The sequence below is a fragment of the Pelodiscus sinensis genome, unplaced genomic scaffold (genome assembly GCF_049634645.1).
Source record: "Pelodiscus sinensis isolate JC-2024 unplaced genomic scaffold, ASM4963464v1 ctg34, whole genome shotgun sequence".
Classification (NCBI taxonomy): Eukaryota; Metazoa; Chordata; order Testudines; family Trionychidae; genus Pelodiscus; species Pelodiscus sinensis.
Window position 1 is genome coordinate 510,174 of NW_027465849.1, and position 19,499 is coordinate 529,672.

At 52.1% G+C, this 19,499-nt stretch overlaps 1 long non-coding RNA gene across 1 annotated transcript; it reads left to right on the forward strand.

Moving 5' to 3' along the window:
• The first annotated feature begins 9,150 nt into the window (after positions 1-9,150).
• On the forward strand, positions 9,151-13,692 carry LOC112546744 (uncharacterized). Its single transcript, XR_012898906.1, has 4 exons — positions 9,151-9,257; positions 10,169-10,215; positions 11,030-11,061; positions 13,449-13,692. It is a non-coding gene; the product is annotated as an uncharacterized LOC112546744 (long non-coding RNA).
• Positions 13,693-19,499: the final 5,807 nt, after the last annotated feature.

Genomic DNA, 19,499 nt, shown 5'->3' on the forward strand with positions numbered 1-19,499 from the left:
TCTCTTCTCTCCACTTACCTGGTTCCACAGGGAAGCTGTCTTGTGACATGGAGGAAGAAAACAAGATGGCTGCCAGCAAAAAAAGCCCCAAAGGCCTCAAAGTAGCCATGTTGGTTTTTCTGTATTTTTACCGCCCAGGTGTCCCTGAGCCCCACCACAACCCAGGTATTGGGGGTCTATCTGCTTCCCCCTTGTTTCCCTTCAGGGATCCCAGTGTTTCCTGATCCCCAGAGTAAAAGTTAATGACCAAGATGCCCCAAAAGGTCCCCGATCAGGGATGCAAACCAGGGCAGACTCCCCGATCATTAGGGTTACCAGGTGGCTTCAAAATAATATTGGACATGCTTGATCTCAGATGTGGGGGAGGACCATCTGAGAGGGGAGTAGGGCTGGCGAGGGAGGGTCAGGGAAGTGGGGTTAGATGGGGGACATCGGCGGGGGTGTAGGGTCAGCAGGGCTAGCCAGGGGAGATCAGGGGGAGAACCAGCCAGTGGGAAGTGGGGATGGCTGGGAGGGAGTCAACGGGGGGACGAGGGGGGTCAGGAGGAGGGCGGTGGGAGAACCAGTTGGCAGGAAGCAGGGCTGGCCTGGAGGGGGTCAGGAGGAGCAGGGTTTCCATGGTCAGGGGGAACAGGAAGAGAGAATTGGCCAGTGGGAAGCAGGGCTGACCCAGGCGTGTACAGATCCTGGGGCGCTGTCCATCTCACACACAGTTCCAGAGTCGCACGAATGAATCCGGCCCCAGGGATTCCATCCCACCCGGCCCCGCACCCACTGTAGCATAGTTGCATACTGCCTGCCTGGTAGACACACTGGGTACGTCTAGACTAGTTGCCTCCAGCGACAGAGGGATGTAGATCAGGCTACCTGGCATAGACAAAGAAATGGGGATTTAAATAATCCTCACTTCATTAAAATAAACACGGCTGCTGCGCTGTGCCGATGATCTTTGCCTGTGCCGGGTAGCCTAATCTACATGCCTTTGTCGCCAGAGGCATGTAGTCTAGACATACCCATTGACACAGCACGAGTGTGTCTACCAGCCAGGCAGTTCGCAACTATGCACTGATACTCCTAAAAATAAAACTTACCTAATTAGGAAATACCAGACATTTTATATGTCCGGTATTTTCTCAATGTGTTTCCTGGACAGAACCCTCAAATAGCAGACTGCCTGGTTCAAAACCGGATCTCTGGCAACCCTAATGATCAGCAGCAGGGTTCCCTGTAAACTGGGCGCTTAGGTGGCCCCTCAGGAGAGATTCAAATGCCGCCAAGCTGATCAGCATAGTGACCACAGTCAGCAGCATGTGTTGCTACATCCACACATGCCTTGGTACACAAAACAAAAGGAATTGTGTCATGGATGAAAAACTTAGAGGGAACATTGCTCCGGGGAATGAAAAAAGCCTTGGCTTCTATTCCTGGTTCTGTCCTGCTCGGTGTCCTCAGGCCTCTCACGCATCCACCTTCCTGTGCCTCAGTTTCCCCATCTATTTCTCTCCTGGATAAAAGAAAAAAAACAACAACAAATGGTCTGGTATATAGAATAACAAAACTTGTAGATGGTATCATGAGCTCAGTGTGGTTAATGCTAAACCCTCCAGCCAGACCAGGTCTGCATCCTACAGGGTAGGTTTGACGAAGTCCACTGTTAGCAAATCAGAAGAGAGGTTTTTGTCAATATATTTGATCTGTGTTTGATTCTGGCATCCGGTGATAAACACAGACGCTGTTGGTGGTGGGGTATACGGGACAGGAAACAGGTAGCAGTCACGATCAGTCATGAGGGTAGCACCGGTCAGAGCAGAAGGGCCGCGGTGTCCCTGATGCCTCAGCCATAGGCCCTGACAAGGACTCGGAGCAGCGCTTGTGTCTGGGTTCACAGCCCAGCCCTCAGGGTCTGGCAGAGACTCTGCATGGGGAAAAGGGTCTTTTGTGCTGAGCCCAGAGGAGCAGAGGGGGCAGGTCGGCCCAGACAGCAACTTCAGCTCATCCCCCCCATTCCATCAGGAGAAGACGTTGCTGGGCCATTTCCAGCCCTCTCGGTTCCTGCCACAGCCCCGATGCTCCTGCCTCTGGTCCTCTTGCTGTCTGGTGAGTATCTGGGACCCCGGGGCTAACTCGTGGGGGGCTGGGAGGACACAGAATCGAGAGCAGCCCCTGGCCCAGAGAGTTGGCAAAGAGCAGCCGAGGGGGCTGCGCTGTTGGAGGAGTGGGACTGTCCCAACCCAGCTCTGGGCCAGCACTTGGGGCTGGGCCAGAACCAGCAGTCGGGCCAGGCTGGGGTGACTGTCCCGGCTTCACTGAGTTTCAGGCCAGGAGGGACCATTGGCCCGTCCAGTCTGACCCGACAGCCCAGAGCAGAGACCTTCTCCCAGCTCCCTGCCCCCAGCCCAGTCACTGGTGTGTGACTCAAGCATCCCCGGAAAGGCCCCGGCCGGGCGGTGACTCCCCCACTGCCCCGGGGAGCCCGGCAGCGTTTTCTGGCTCTGCCCTGCCCCCCCCCTGCACTTTGCCAGCATCGGCCCCCCCGCCAGCTCCCTGCCCCTCGTTACACAGCCCAGGGGCCCATCAGCCCGGCTGCCCCGCGGTGCCCTGGGAGCTCGTGGCCAATTACTGTCCTCTGGGGCCTAAATCCTTCCCCGGGTCCCTGCTTCCCTGAGTCACCTCCTGAAAACAGCTGAGGTGATTTGGGCTCAGGCCCCAGGCTGCAGGGCGGCGGCGTTCCCTGGGGAGCTGGGACCTGGCACTTGGCTGGATCCCAGCCCTGGGGTGTCCCTGGGCCCAGCTCCCCACGCCAGGCCCATGGGGTCAGGCCGGTGTCGGGGACTTCTAACCCAGATGGCTTCAGTTCGTTGTCTGACCGCAAAGAGACAGGCAACACCAGCAAGGTCTAATCACAAAGCTCTTTATTGAAGAGTGCACACGACAATAGAGAGCGGCCCGTCTCTACCAAGAACCAGCCCCCGATTTCTACAACAAGTGGGGTTATATAGGCAGTTCCGTCGCGTCATAGACTATTTACTTAAGCAACCCACCCCCCTTTGTTAGTGAGAAACTTCTAGCATGGGTGCATACCTTGCCAACTATACAAGGTGGCCTTGATACATTAGCAACTTTCTTATTAAGACAGAAAGCAAGTACCAGGCAACGAGGAGACAGGGAGTTTTCTTATGAGTTTCTTAAGCAAGCTGTTCAGCTCAGCAAGTACAAAAATGCAGCTGTTCACTTATTTCATGCCCTTGCTCAACCCATGTCTCAAATTTTGTTCAGGGACTACCCAGAACCCTTTGCTGGACTCTTCTCGGTCTGTCTTAGCATAACCGCCCTAGGCCCAATTTTCTGTGGCCTAACACCGGGCTGGGCTCAGATGCTCCTGGGGTGTCAGCGCAGCCTGGAGGCAGAGAGCAGGGAGGCCGTTGTCATTGGAGGGTGGGGGGATATCGGGGTCCAGTCCCTGGGATCCCTGTTACCGATGGGCCAGAGACATTGAGCTGGGCTCCAGGCTGGGCTCTGGTTCTGGATTCCCCCAGATTCAGGGGGTTGGGTCTGGGACTCGGGGTCAGGCTCATGACAGGGCTGGGCCCAAATCACCTCAGTAGTTTTCAGGAGGCGACTCAGGGGTCAGGGCTCTGCACGGTGCCTGGCCCAGCCCCATGGAGCAGGCAGGGTGCCCTGGGGAGTTGGGCAGGGCAGGAATTGGGGCCTGTGTTCATGGAGGGAGCAGAGCCCCCATCAGCTGTTCAGGGCGTCTCACCGCAGGGGAGATTCCAGCCCGGCACTGACCCCACGTCCCCTTTCTGTTCCCAGCGCTGAGCCCCAGCAGCCAGGAGATCTGCTCAGCTCCCGGTGAGTCCAAATGTCTGTCTGTCTGTCTGTCCTCAATGTGCCCAGTGCTTTTACTCCTCCCAGTCCTGGGAATCCAGACCTCCCTCCCCCCTCCCGCCTCGACTTGCTCCCTGCTGAGCGCGGTGCCAGCGGCAATGGCACACGAAGGGGACAGGGCTGGGTGGGGTCTGAGCAGGTCCTACAGGTCTTTCAAATGACCTCTCCTTGCCCCGCTGCCTCCCAGTTCTTCTGGGACATCCTTGGCCCATCCCTCTCCTGGGCTCTGGCCTTGGGAAACAGGAAATGCCGCGGCTCTGACCCCAAGAGATTTACCAACCCACAGCGCCGGCTCACAGCCCTTGGCCTGTCTCCCAGCTGTCTGCCCCAGCTGTGTCCATCTCTGCTCACCGCAGTGCCTCCTGTTCTAGCACAATGTGCAGCGCCAGGCAGCAGTACCTAGCCTGGCTGAGCCCTGAGACTTGTACGCAGCCAGTTAGCCCGTGGGATAAAGCCTCTGGTCAGCAAAGAGAGCTCATCTTCTATCTCCCCAGCTGGGCTAGGATCAGAGCTTCATCTGAGATTTGGCTCAGACCCCTGCCATTTACCTCCTGCCCCGCTGACAGCACCAGGCCACCGCAACAGCCCACTGAGAGCTCTGACCCCTTCTCCTTGCCAGGCGCTCTCCCTGCCCCCATCCTCTACCTGAACCAGAAGTCGACCCGGCCAGGGGACTCTGTGCAGGTCAGGTGCTTCATGTCCTCCTGGCACCTGGCCACTCGCATCGTCTTCTGCAAGGACGGCGAGGAGGTTTCATTCCAGATGGGCTCAAAGAAGGCCACCTATGACTACATCCATTCAGTGTCCAGCAACAGCTCTGGGAATTACTCCTGCGGGTACGAGATCAAGGACAGCAACAGTCGGGTGAATGGATCCCAACTCAGCACTGTCAAGCGCCTCAGTGTCACTAGTAAGGAGAGAGAGAATGTGTGTGTGTGTGTGTGTGTGTGTGTCCTATTTCTGTACTACCCAGCAGCAACTCAGCATCACAGGAGAGGCGTTAATGGCAAAGTGAGAAAAACAATTAAATGAATCCCCCCTAAAATCCAAACACTAGAATTCATCGATTTTCAAAATCTGAAACAAACCAATAGTGAATAAAACAGCTTTGTTCCAAGTTTGTCAGAACTGTCTTTACAGGTTTACTTTGCTCCTGATCCGTGTTTTACCCCCCTCCACCCGCCACCCAGCACCTCTGCTCTGCGTTTTACCCGTCCCCACTCAGATGTCCCAGTCTTGGCAGCAGGGTGATCATAGAAAGGCTGGAAGGGAGCTTGAGATGTCATCAAAGCTGGCCTCTTGCACTGAGTCAGGACACAATAAATCTAGAGCACCCCTGTCAAGGCGAGTGTCCGACCTGTTATAACCTGATGATGGGAACTCCAGAATCTGCCCTGGAATTCTATTCCAGAGCTTCACTACTCTGAGAATAAGGAAGTTTTTCTTCCTATCTAACCCAACCCTCCTTTGCTGCAGATTAGCCCCGTCGCTTCTAGTCCTACCTTCTGTGGGCCCTTAGAACAATTGATCCCCATCCTCTGTGTAACAGCCCTGAGCAGAATTAGAGATGGTTGCGCCATTTCTAGCCCCTCCAGCTGCTTTCCCCAAGACTGAACCTGTCCAGTGTCTTTAACCTTTCCACACAGGTCGGGTTTCCTCAGCTTTTGCTCATTTTTGTTGCTCTTCTTTGGACTCTCCAAATCGCCCGCAGGTTTGCTAATGTGGCCCATGTGTGTTTATTGCCTAGGTAATGATTCCAGCAGTGGTGGTACCAGGATTTCCTCATCCCCAGGTAAATGTTCTGGTGCGTCTCTGTTTTTTGGGGCCTGTATTTAGGGCAGAGGAGGTTCTAGGCGGGGTAACCCCAGTCTGAGTGTGATCGCCATGACGATGGATGTAGGAAACACACCAGCACGAAACAGAGTGTCAGGCTTGTCCAAAGAGTCTATATTGCCGCTAAGTTCTTCTGAGTTTAAGTGCCTCATTAAAACTGCAAGTCACAACAATCACACTGTAGTGGGGTCTCTTTGAAAACCATGAGAAGGTGGGCGGGCGAAGCCTGTCTACATTCTAAAAGCCCCTCCCCAGCCTTATGGGAGGGACAACTGGACCCAGGTCCAACTGATTACAGGGGACAAATGATGACGAAAGGATCAAGGAGCTCGGGTCACAGGTTCAAAATAAGGGAACCAAATGGGGACACTGATCAGAGAACCCCGGACAGCACCCACTGCTCCTCAAAGCTATCGATGGAGCCAGGGGACGCCGCCCAGAGGAACTGTACCGGGATACGTGACGCAAGGGAGGAAGGGAAGTAGGCCCCACAGTCGCAGAGAACCCCCTCGTCTAACATCTTACTCCTGGTATTGTATATGGCTCCTTTTGCTTGGGCCAGGAGTAGGTTGACAAGGAGATCTTGCGACTTTGTGGGGCCACAGATAGGTTGTGCATAAATGAAAAGGTGAGGGGAAAAGTGCAGCCAGAACCTCAATAAGAGCCGGAATAGGGGCTGCAACCTGGCGCACTCGAGGTAGGCGTGCGCCAGGTTTTCCCTCACGCTGCAAAAGGGACAGGCTTCCGGGATGGGGGTGAACCGAGCCAAGTACACGCCCGTGCTCACGGCTCCATGAAGGAGCCGCCAGCTAATGTCCCCGATGGGCCGTGGAATTAGGGTGGAGTACACACTGGCCCATTGGGGTCTCCCACCCTCAACGAATCTTAAATAGTCCCGCCACTTACAATCGGGGTGGGACACGAGGGTGGGAAAATGCAGAGTGCGGGGCACGAGCGTGTACAGCTGTTCCCTAGGTGCTGTCCGAAAACAGACCGGCTGCAGATTTTGCAGCCGGCTGGGAGTCCAGGGGTGGGGATGCCGGGGGGACCCACAGAACAGGGGCCCAATAAAAAGGTACGGAGGCTTTGCAGGAAGGGAGGGGTGGGGCGTACCGTGTCGCAGGACTCTCTGTAGGAGGTTGGTGCTGGGAGGTCACCCTCCTCCCCCCAGATAAATGCTTCTGAAGAGATTCTGTGTTCTGGGGACTCAATTTAGGGAAAGTAGGTCTCCAGTCTGAGTGTGATTGTCATGACAATGGCCCTTGTGTGTTTATTGCCTAGGTAATGACTCCAGCAGTGGTGGTACTAGGATTTCCTCATCCCCAGGTAAATGTTCTGGTGCCTCTCTGTGTTTTGGGGCCTGTATTTAGGGCAGAGGAGGGTCTAGGCTGGGTAACCCCAGTCTGAGTGTGATCGCCATGACGATGGATATAGGAAACACACCAGCACGACACAGAGTGTCAGGCTTATCCAAAGCAGGACATTCTCCCTGCAGCTCTCCCGGGCTTTACCCAGCATAGCTGAGCTGGGTTGTATCTTCGCAGGGCAGGAAAGTGGCTCTGTCAGAGGGGGAATCCCACACCCTTCTGCTGGGCAAGTTTCCTCTGGAGTTCCCTGTCCCCTCTGCTGACCCGGCAGCCAGTGAGCTATTGCCTCCTCTGCACTCACTGGGTGGGGGGTTGTTCTGGCAGGAGGCACCAGACACATCATCAGAAGTCAGCCAAAGTACCACAGCGGGAGAAGAAGGGGGTGGGGCAGTGACGTACATGCCCAGGGGATGGGGCCTGGATGAGCGTGCATTCCCAATGGAGACAGAGGAGAGTGGAGAGAGAGTGAGAGGCAGGAGGGGGAGAAGAGAAAGAAAGAGACTGAGAGAGAGGCAGAAGGCAGAGGAGAGCTGAGAGAGAGAGAGAGGGAAGCAGTGAGGAGGAGATAGAGAGAAAGAGACACGGAGCGAGAGACTGGAGGCTTAGGAGAGAATACCGACGTGGAGGAGAGACCTGAAAATCCCGTCTGATGACGGGCTACTTGGCTAGTTCAAAATATTTTTTAAAATAACCCTCGGATGTTTCTGCATCCTGATTCCCCTCATTCCACAAGGGTTAAGGGATGTCTCAAAATAGAGCTTTATTACAAAATTTGGTGCTGTGTAGATGTGCTAAATTTCAAAATAACCGCTTCTGAAATAGATTCAAAATGAGACATGTAATTTGAGTAGTGCAAATTGCGTTTCTTATTTTGAGTATAAGCGGCGAGGAGTCCTGTGGCACCTCATAGACTAACTGAAGTGTTGGAGCATAAGCTTTCTTTCGTGGGCAAAGACCCACTTCGTCAGATGCAGTGTAGACATACCCAAAGAGTCACTTACCACAGGACTCAGCAAGCCCCATCCAGTAGAGACTGGTCAGTGGCTACTTGGAGAGGCCATTCACAGCGAGGTTCTTTCCTAGGGCTGGATCTAAAGCTCCTGTTGGGAATTACAGTCCCTGCCGTGCTGGTCCTGGCTGTGGTGCTTTATCTGCTGGGAAGAAAAGGTGGGTGTGAGATTGAGGCTGAGCTATGTTAACAAATGTACAGACAGACGTGGCAGAGACACCCCTGAGATCCCTATCCCCAGTATGCCTGGGATGGGGGGAGAGAGATACCAAAGACACAGTGTAACCATGTTTTGGGGCAGCTGGCTTGGGGAAAACATCAACAGACGATGGGAGGGATTGGCCATGTGATTAGTTATTTGTGTGGCAGTAGTGCCTGGGAGCCCCAGTCCGGGATAAGAGCCCCACTGCACTCGGTGCTGTCCAATTAGGGACTAGGACTCCCCTATGTCCAGTGCTGCCCAGAGATGGTCCCAGTCTATGGATCAGCAGACGCGTTTCTCTGGATGGAATATCCACATGCAGGTCACTGAGGCTGCAGGTCAGGGAGGCATCCCCTAGCCAGGGAGGGCCCTTGTGCCCGTGTGTAGGAGCTTCCCTGCATCAGGCCCTAACAACTCTGAACACAGAGCTCTGGGTGCAGCTCTGCTCTGAGGCCTTTCCTCACAGCGCCCTCAGCCCCCAGCTCCCACAGCCTCCAGTCACCCTGGCCAGCTTGAGACTGGCTCAGAACTCATGGGACTGCCAACAAGTCACCAGTGCAGGGGGCTTTGAATTTTCTTGCTGGGGTGATCCTAACGGGGTCTCTAGGGTCACCTCCTCAGGCTTTTTTCCCCCAGAATGAGGGTTATAATTCTTTTTATGATAATCAAGACTCTCTGATCCCCAGGACTCTCTGCCCTGGGGTTTCCTACAACATAAAATGGCAGGAGACTGGCAGTTAAGTCATCAAATTTGACCACTCCACTCCCAGTCAGTGGGGCTGGTGCAGGAGAGCGCTGGGCCGGGCTGTGGGGAGGGGGCTCTGTGTCTGTACAATGAGGGCTTGGGGCCGTGTCACTCAGTCTCTGTCTCTCTCTCTCTGCCCACGAGGAAATGTGGCCCCGTCTCTGATCACTCTGTCTCGCTGCTTCCAGCTGGGTCTCTGTGGAGGGAGCACAGGTAGGAGGAAATTATTCCCTCTTACTTGAAGGGCTGGTGCAGCCTCACAGTGTAACTCAGCTCTTCTGCTGTGGGGTCTGTGTGTGTTTTTTCTGGAGGAGTTTTTGAAAAGCCCTGCGCAGGTTGAGCTCCCTGGTGGGGTGGGATAGGGGGGTTACGAGGAGATGCTTTAAGGAAGAGGTTTGTCACAGAAGTGGGTTCCTGTCCCATTCACCAGGGGCAGCAGAGTGAGCATGTATGAAATTTGCCCAGGGATGTGAAAGAAGGAAAGTGACTCCGTTTTACCATCACAAAATGGCACCTACTGATTTAGCCACTTTGCAAGAGCCAGGCCTGTTCTTCTGGGGCTGGGAGTGACCAGGCCTGGCTGGGAACCAAAGGTCTCCAGTCCCTCCAGATGGGGTGGGTAACACCCAGCGTTAGGTCCGTCAGTGACAGCGAGTTCAGGGCCAGGCTCGGAACGTCCACACATGGATCCGACCAGAAACATCCACAGCAGCTGTGATTTCAATGCAGGTTTGTGCGGTGGTGGGGCAGCTATAGCGCTCCGGCCCTCCTTCCCCACGGGGGAGAGCTAAGCCGTGGGGTGTTTGAGCTCCCTGTTGACCTAACCAGGTTTGGTGTGGTTGGTGGCTTGGCCGCTTAGCTGGAGTAGAACAGGATGTGCAAGTCTTGTTATCAGACCTTCCCTCCATGAATGGTGCAACCATCGTGGTACCTGCTACCCAGGAGCAGGGCTTGCTCCTTCTCCACTGCGTGTGAGCTGAATGGAGATGGAAGGTCCTAGTGGGAGAACCAGCCATGGGCAGAAACCTACTCACAGCTGGGTCTCTGCAAACAGACTCATTGCCACCAGCGTGAGCGAGAGCACATGGCCTCACTGACCCCCCCATCCTTACTGCTCCCCACAGGGAACACGTCCAGCGTGACACCAGCAGCGCCGCACAGGAGCATGAGTGTAAGAGCTTTTGGAGTCTTTTGGAGCTCCTGGGATCACCTGCACAAGAGGGAGAAATGTGGGGACTGGGGTTAAATGTGTTATTTGGCGGGGGGAGGTTCCTTTGACCCCAAGCCCTGCATTGCCAGGGCTTAGGGGACTGAGTCAACTGTTACTCCTTCCCTTTCTTCCTGGAAAGGCACATCCCAGGGAAAGCTCCTACGGAAAAATGCCCCACCCGTGGCATTGGGAGCCGGGGGCAAGAGTGCCTCATGGGAGCTGTAGTTCAGATTCCTCATGACTATGGTTTCCTCTTTGAGCTGGGCTCTCTCATGATGCATCACTTTCTCCCCTCTTGATGATGATACATTATGAGACTCTCTTGCTGCAGTGCATCATGGGAGATGCAGCCCAGCCACTCCAGCTTGTAGAGGAGACTACCAGCAAGAGGACACTGGACTACACATCCCATGCAGCCCCTTGGTGGTAACCGGTCAAAATATGGCAGTTTGGGGGCACTTTTTAAAACAAAATATTGAAATGTTCTTCTGAAAGCCAAATCTGTTTGTGACAAACCAGCTTGGACAGAAACCCAGAGAGACAGTTTCCATTGGACATCTTCAATGGCCACCTGCAATCCTCCTGTTCGGGTACCACCTAGTGACACTGATCAGCATCAGGCCTCATGGTGCTCAGAGGAGCCCAGGCTAGCTCTGCCCTAGCTGGGGGAGGAGCAGGTGCCCTGTGGTTATAATTCATGCTCAAGGAGGTACCTTCCCCTAAATGCACTTATACCCAGGTGACCATGTGCAACTAACTGTCCTTCTCTCCCCAGATACCTCGAAGAATCGGCCTGGAAAAGCCAGGGTAAGTTGTGGTTTTTATTAAGGACAAAGTGAGGTGAGAGCGGAGAGCAATTGGATTGCTTGTTCCCACTTGGCAGGGACCCGTGGGCTCGGAATGTGTATCTGTTACTCAGGGGTCCTTGTATCTGTTACTCTGGTGTCCTTGCTGCTGCCCCAGATCTCTGCCCAGGAGCAGGTAGCTGCCTCCATCATCTGCTTGGAGCCTGGCCAGTCAGGCTTGTGTGTTGCCAAGTGGCAATGGTTCTTTCCTTAAAGGATTTGGAGGCAATAAACCCATAACTTGGGTGACGGCTTAAAGACTTTATTAAGCAAATCTCAGAATAAAATGCAATGCTTATTAAGAAAGTACAATGCTTATTAAGCCTAAGCAAATTTCAGGATAAAATGCAATGCTTACGTCCCTTCTGTTGTCGGGAACCCCCTGAAGAAGGACAACAGACAGACCCCAGTGGCCGGTACATAGCACCTCCTGCAGCTTCAGGTTCGAATATTAGAAATATCCCTGGCATTTATATACTATTGGATTTACATTACTCACACCTGTTGCTTTGAGATCCTGACAAAATTGTTGATACATTGCATATTTTCCTAAGTCAAAAAATTAGCTTTATCGGGTGGCAAACCTTCAACACAGATAACTATGTGATAATCCCAGACTCTCCCGGATTCCTGTACCATGTGGATGGCCTTGGCACCCATCCCAGAACTTGTTGAAAGTAAACAGTGCGTTCCTACCTGTACCATCTTGAGCAAGCAGCTGACCCTTTGCGAATAATAAGAAAATAATGAGAGGTAAAAAGCACAAATGGAGCTGCCTAGGGCATCCAGGCCTGAAGGGAGATGCAGGCATAAAAGGAACGATTGCTGTATATCACCTAATCTCCTTGATATCATAATTATCTTCCACACTTCCACTACACCTTGGTCCCCACAGACGTCCAGACCAATCAGGTCAATAGGAAGGTTTCATCACCACGTCATTCTTGGTACAGTTTTGTTCTAAAAGCCTGGGGCAGAGAACATAAATGGTCTCAGGGATGGAGTGTCATTCACTTTGCAGAGATTCCCCTGGTGTGGCTGTGGCTTCTCTTACACTAATACACACGGATTTAGCCCTTAGGGCTTTTCAGGCGTGTCTCTGGGACAGGGTGCGACAGGCAGAGCTGTTTATGCGCCGTGTGAATTCACAAGTTGGTTAACTGCTATTAAAATGGTACAGACTGGTCTCCCTTCTGATCCAAGCAGCGAGTCGGTAGTTTGATTCCAGGGTAGCTCTGGTGAGAGGAGAGGTTTGGGCTTGGATGCAACCCCTTTGCTTTACAGTGAACCTACAAAGTGCTGGTTCCTGGGACGCAACAGGAATCAAACACCGGGAGGCAGAATCTTTGTCCCGCCAGCACTCTTCCCAAACGCGCGCACACTCGGTCTCTGTCTCTGGCTACATCTAGACTACAAAGAAAAGTTGGAAAAAGATACCTGAACTGCAATCTGTGTGTCTTCTCCCACTTTTCTTTCGAAAGAGGCTTTTCCAAAATTCAGGGCATCTACACGGCACCACATTTCGGAAAAACCTGCTCTTTTGAGCCATCCCTTCTTTCTTGTAAATCGAGATTTACAGGGATGGCGAAAGAACGCGTCCAGAAAAGAGCTGCTGTCTAGACGTAGCCTCTCTCTTTCTCTCAGCTTTTTCTCAGGGTCCTGCTCCAAGTGCTCTTCTGGTCAGGACTGGCTTTCTTGTTGCTTAATCTATGGACTTCTGAGGTGTTTTTGGTGGCTGCCCAGTGCTTCAGCAGACACTAAACAAAGAGGCATTTAATGGTTGCCTTGTGCAGCCTGAATGGCAGGTACTCATCAGAGCCACCAGCATGAGCAACGTGCTATGATTGCCCAGAGATCAGAGTCAGGCTTGTTGGGAGCCACCCAATATCCAGCGTAACAATATTATAACAACAGGTGTCAATAATCGTTTTAAATATTCCCATTAACAACATCGGTGATCAAAATACAAAACTAGGCAGGACAAACAACACTGCCTACAGCACAGAAGAATCCTTATTTCACTTAATAACACCCCATCGCTGGGAGAACCCAGCACCACCTCCTTATGGGGCGGCTGGCGTGAAGAAAGGGAAGAGAGAAGGGCTCTTTTGCCCAGCTGGTAGGTGTCACAGGAACTCTGGGGAGCAGGAAAAGGCCAGGCCAAGGCTGCAGAGGGTGAAGCCTGCCTCAGAGGGTTTATCTAGGAAGTGGGGTCACTGGTGTTTTCCAGACAAGATACCATTAGAAATGCCCCGATGTACACATTTTTGAGGGGCATTTTCTAGCTTCATTTCTCTGGCTTTTGACTAGCTGAGCAGAACAGTAATGTTTCCGTGTTTTACCTTACAGTGTCTATGGCCCCTGACAGAAGAGAATCCGACATATGTGAACGTCACTTTGCAGCGAAGCAGATATCATTAGCGCTCCTATTGCTAACATACAGGGCTGGCCAGTGCACAGCAGCATCACAGAGCCCCCCCCCCCCAAAATCAGAGGCTGTGCAGCAAGGAGGTGGGGGACTTTGTCTGGGGCCACAACTGGACAATGTGCAGCACCCGGCGTGGTGCAGGAAACAATGTTCCTTCTCAATAAAACAGGGGGAAATGCCCAAACTCTGTGTCCTACCCTCTGACTCTTTGTATGGACGGCTCAGCTCCCGGGTCTGCTCCATGCTGTGATTGCATTGCCAACCCAAGTGCATAAAATCATGAGGAAGGACCCCCACAATACCCAGAGTGTGTGTTGCTTAACAACCTATGTACATGTGAGACATCCAAGGGGGTGTCCCTCCAGTAGTGGGAAACATCCTTGTACCCCACACGGATTAGCCCCTGTCTCTGTTCTCCAGCCAGTCATTTTGTTACTCACCTGACTGGAGCCTTATACTGAGGGGAGATTAAAATCCGGGGAAGCTAACAACAGAAACCCAAATAATGAACAGCAGATGGGACCTTTCACTGAAACACTCTGCATGACTGTGATTTACCATTTCTATTGTGATAGGACCTCGAGACTGTCTGGGTTGTATCCTCATTGTGCCAGGAGTGGTACAAACAAAGAGCAAATTACAGTTCCTCCCCAAAACTGCTCAGGTAACTTTTGGGTGGGCAAAAGTACCTCCCCTTGGCTAGTGCTTTCACACAGGTATTATAAAAAAGCCTGTGGAGAGCCACAATTTAGTAACCTGAGGATTTTCTGCAAGGATTGCAGAGGGCTTATCTTTTTACAATGAAGCTTAAAAAGAATAAAAGGTATGAGCTTAGGAATTCACTTTATAAAATTTAGTAACAATACAAATAATAACAATACAAGCCATCCTTGCTGTAAGTCCAAGATATGTTCCAAAAAACTTGGACTTATAGGCTACATGTAGACTGCAGGCTTCTTGTGCAAGAAGCTTTTTGTGGAAAAGAGTGTCCACACTGCAAAAGCGCACTGAAAAAGCGATGCACTTTTGCGCAAGAGAGCATCCAGGCTGCATGGATGCTCTCTCAAAAGGAAACTCTGATTGCTATGCACAGAATGGCCACCAGGGCACCTATGCTTTTTTCAGTTGGCTCCTTTTGCAAAAGCAAAAAAAAAAAAACTCTTCCCCATCCACACACCTTTTTGTGCAAGAACTTTTGCACAAAAAGGAGTTATTCCTCATAGAAAGTGGAATAATAATTGTGCAAAACCTCCTCTGTTCTTTCGATTTTTTGCACAAAACATGCTTGAGGTGTGAATGCGCCATGAGTTTTTGCGCAAAAACAATTGTTTTTGTGCAAAAACTCTGTAGTGTCAACATAGTCATAGAAAAACAACATAAACCAAGGAATTTTTTCCAATGGCTGGCTTCCATTTGCGCAAATTGTTCTGGTTTTTTTTTTTCATGATTTAAGAGTGGGAAATGGAAGATCTTATAATGCATCAGTTCCTATAAACTTCAATGACTTTTGTGCGGAATGGATGTACACCAACCGAGATGACTTATAGCAAGGATGCTCTGTAGCCTACTTTTTACTGAATTACAAAACTATTTCATACTTTACAGGTACTGTATTATTTTTGTAACATATAAGTACAAATAAAAAATTAAATTTAACCAGATAGTGTTCACGGAGAGAAGTATCTTAAATTTCCTTCATGAGTTTTAGTAAGAGTGTTTGTTAATTAATTTTACATTGTTTGTCCAGTGAAAAGCACAGTAAAAATATTGTCTTCTTTTGCTTTTTAAGAGTAATCCATGGGAGGTTTTTCTCTGGACTGAAGAATTACTTTGTTAGCTAATTAACTAATTAATTAGGACTACATATATATAAGATAAATCTTGTTACAAATACAAAAATCAGGAACAGTGAAATATGGATGACTTTTTCTTTATTACCAAAATTAAATGAAAAGAGATTTGGTGAGTCAGATTGGTTCAGACAATTTGACTAAAAATGATAAACATTTCAGGCCTACAATTTGTATGAAAGAAGTTAGGTTTCCCTCTCAATTTTTTTAAATACCTAGCATAGCTCATGTGCCCCTCCAGACAGAGCAAGAGAAAAAACCCACAGCGACCCCCCAACCTCCTGGACTCTAAATCCACCTCACATCCCTCTCTTTCACTCATCTCCCAGGTGAACCTGGACCCCAACAACCTTTCCTACCACTGTCCACTCAGTGCAAGGCAACAACACTTCCAGTCTCCTTCCCTTTCCTGTCCACACAGGGATCACAACATTTTCTGATGCCTCAGTGACCAAAATGCCCCAAAGGTTCCCGAACAGGGATGCAAATCAGGCCAGACCTCCAGGTCCCTGGCAGTTCCCTGTAAGCTGTGTGCTTGGAGGCTCACAAAGAAGAGTTTCACACACAGCCCAGCTGAGGAACACAGGGTCCATAGCTGGTAACAGGTATTTCTACTAGTGGTGCACATTGACACATGCCTCGGTGCACATAACAACATTTATGGCACACATGGATGGAAATAATTAGAGGGAACATTTGAGCTCAGTATTTTAATGCTGAATGTATAGACAAAGACTTGACATCTATTCTTGGCTCTGTCCTGCTGGGTGACTTCAGGCCAATTCTATCCCACCTTCCTGTGCCTCAGTTTCCCCTCCTGTTTCCCGGATACAGCACTTTGAGCCCTATACATGAGCTCAGTGTAGTTCATGTTAAACCTTCCCGCGAGGCCAGGACTACATCTAACATGGTAGGTTTCACTGAGTCCTGTAACTACGTGTGTTTAATTCTCAGGCTTCCGGCGCTAAATAAAGACGTTGTTGGTGGTCGGGTATGTAGAGGACAGGAAATGAAGAACATTGACGATCAGACACGAGGAGAGGACGGGGCAGAGTAAAAGGGCCGCGGTGTCTCTGCTCCCTCAGCCACATGCCCTGACGAGGATCAGAGCAGCGACAGCATCTGGGTTCCCAGCCCAGCCCTGAGGGGCTGGCAGAGACTCTGCACGGGGAGGGGGGCTTTCTGCTGTGAGCCCAGAGGGGCAGCGGGGGGCAGGTCGGAGCAGACAGCGACTGCAGATTGTCCCTTCCAAGCCCCGTCAGAAGCCGACGTCGTTTGGCCATTTCCACCCTCTCGGTTCCTGCCGCAGCCCTGATGCTCCTGTCTCTGTTCCTCTTGCTGCTCGGTGAGTGTGTGAGAGCCTGGGCTAACTCGCAGGGGGTGGGAGAAAATGGAGCCAAGAAAGCCCAGGGAGTCGGCAAATCCCCTCTAGCAGCAGAGGTGGCTGCGCTGTCGGGGGGAGGAGGGCTGGTGTCCCTAGTCTCTCTTTGTCAGAGGCAGGAAAGCGATGACAGGGCAGGATCACTGGTGGGTGGTTCCCTGTTCGGTTCCCGCCCTCTGGGGCCGCTGTCAGACGGGAGGATACTGGGCTAGAGGGGCCTTTGGTCTGACCCAGGGTGGCCTTTCGTGTGTTCTTATGTTGACTGTGTCAGCTCAGATCAGGACCAGCGCTCAGGGCTGGGCCAGGTTCACCAGTCGGCCCAGGCTGGGGTGACAGTCCCGGCTTCACTGAGTTTCAGGCCAGGAGGGACCATTGTCCCGTCCAGTCTGACCCGACAGCCCAGAGCAGAGACCTTCCCCCAGCTCCCTGCCCCCAGCCCAGTCACTGGTGTGAGACTCAAGCATCCCCGGAAAGGCCCCGGCCGGGCGGTGACTCCCCCACTGCCCCGGGGAGCCGGCGCCGGGTGAATCCCCCGCACGGGGAGAACCTGCTGCCTCCTTCCTTGCTGGCCTTGGGCCAGACTCAGCGTCCGGCCCTGGCTCTGGCTCGGCCTGTCCCTGCCGCACTGAAGGGCCCGTCGGCACCCGGGAAGGAGCTTAGACACCGTGACAGCCCGGCTGCCTGACCCGCCCCCACGGAGCTGCCCCAGCCCCATCTGGGAGGCCTTTAACCCCCCCCCCCCAGCAGCGTTTTCTGGCCCTGCCCTGCACTTTGCCAGCAGCCTTTGAAACGGGGCCAGAGCCGGGCGCAGGATACAGGATCGGCCTCCCCAAGGCCTCAGGCCGGGGAAATCCCCCCCCCTCCCCGCCAGCTCCCTGCCCCTTCGTTACACAGCCCAGGGGCCCATCAGCCCGGCTGCCCCGCGGTGCCCTGGGAGCTCATGGCCAGTTACTGTCCCCTGGGACCTAAATCCTTCCCCGGGTCCCTGTTTCCCCACCCAGGCCCCAGGCTGCAGGGCGGCGGCGTTCCCTGGGGAGCTGGGACCTGGCACTTGGCTGGATCCCACCCCTGGGGTGTCACTGGGCCCAGCTCCCCACGCCAGGCCCATGGGGTCAGGCCGGGCTGGGCTCAGATGCTTCTGGGGTGTCAGCGCAGCCTGGAGGCAGAGAGCAGGGAGGCTGTTGCCATTGGAGGGGGAGGGTGGTCAAATCTGTTTCCCCACTCTGGCATTCTGTGTGCAGAAGGTACAGACCTGCCAGAGACCTTAAAGACCTTGCCTTAACAGCATTCTGCTTAAAAATAAAAACCAGCTTCCTTGAGGTCACAGATCCCTTCACCTTGGGAGGTAGCTGCCTCTGCCAAGTGAATAAAAAACCCACCTTTCTTCTTAGGCTTTGAGTTCTTCCAAGGGGGTATCCCCAAACTCTTTTCCCCCAAGAGAGCTTGGAAAAGAAAAACAGAAAACAAACTGTAATCTCTGCTAGATGACCTCTCAGTCTAGGCTTGCGTACACAGACCTCCTGCTGCTTTCTAGGATACAAGAATCATAGCGTCGCCTTAAAAAAGATGTTTTTATTAACAAAACTAAAAGATATACTAATAAAGACTACTTGGTTGCTAGATGTTACAGAGCAACTGAGAAAAACAAAATAAAACATAGAGAAAAATAATATCTCTGGGGGCAGCTTAGATATAGCGTGTGTGTGTGTGTGTGTGTGTGTGTGTGTGTGTGTGTGTGTCGGGGGGAGGGGGAGGAGGGAGGCACATGGGCTTAGCACAGAGTTTAACCAAACAACAAAACAAAGAAAAATAACCTAATCGCAACTAAATATACATTTTTCAATCTACTCATGATCTGTAGTGATCCATACTTCGAAGCCCAGTCCATTTCCATGCCCAGTACTCTTTGTAGGTTCAATTCACCTTGCTTCCCCCAGCTCCTACCTTAGGGTATGTCTACACTGCAAGGCTATTTTGGGATACTGGAGAGAGCCCAAACAGCTACCCTGTGTCTACACAAGCTGCCCGTCATTTCAAAATATTTTTTTAAATAACGGGCGCGCTATTTTGCCATCCTGGTAAACCTCATTGCACGAGGGATAAGGAATGGCTCAAAATAGCACTTTATTTTAAAAAATTTGGCACCATGTAGGTTCGCTGAATTTCAAAATAAGCTATATCAAAATAAAATTGAAATAAGAAATGCAATTTGTGCAGCATAAATTTCCTATCTTATTTCTAGTTTAGGGTGTAGTGTAGACACAGCCTTAAACTCACACAAAGAGAACAGCAGGCAGGTAGATCTATTCAATTCAAATTTCAACACCCTCTGTTGTTGGCTCTTCTGGCTCCCTGCCAACACCCCCATAGCTATCTGACTTTCACCCTTTAGTCACCAAATGCTGGCCAGCACTCCTCCTATCCACCACAGGGGGTTATCAGAGTCCAGCCCCAGGGTTCCCTGTTACTGACGGCCAGAGACACTGAGATGGGTTCGAGGCTGGGCTCCAGTTATGAGTTCACCCAGAATTCAGGGGTTCTGGGTCTTGGGGTCAGACTCATTATAGGGCTGGGCCCAAGTCACTTCAGCTCTTTTCAGGAGGGAACCTGGGGGTCAGGGCTCTGCACGGTGCCTGGCACAGCCTCATGGAACAGGCAGGGGTGCCCCTGGTGGGACAGGCAGGGCAGAAAATGGAGCCTGTAATCAGTGTGGGGAACAGAGACCCCAGAAGCTGTCCCCG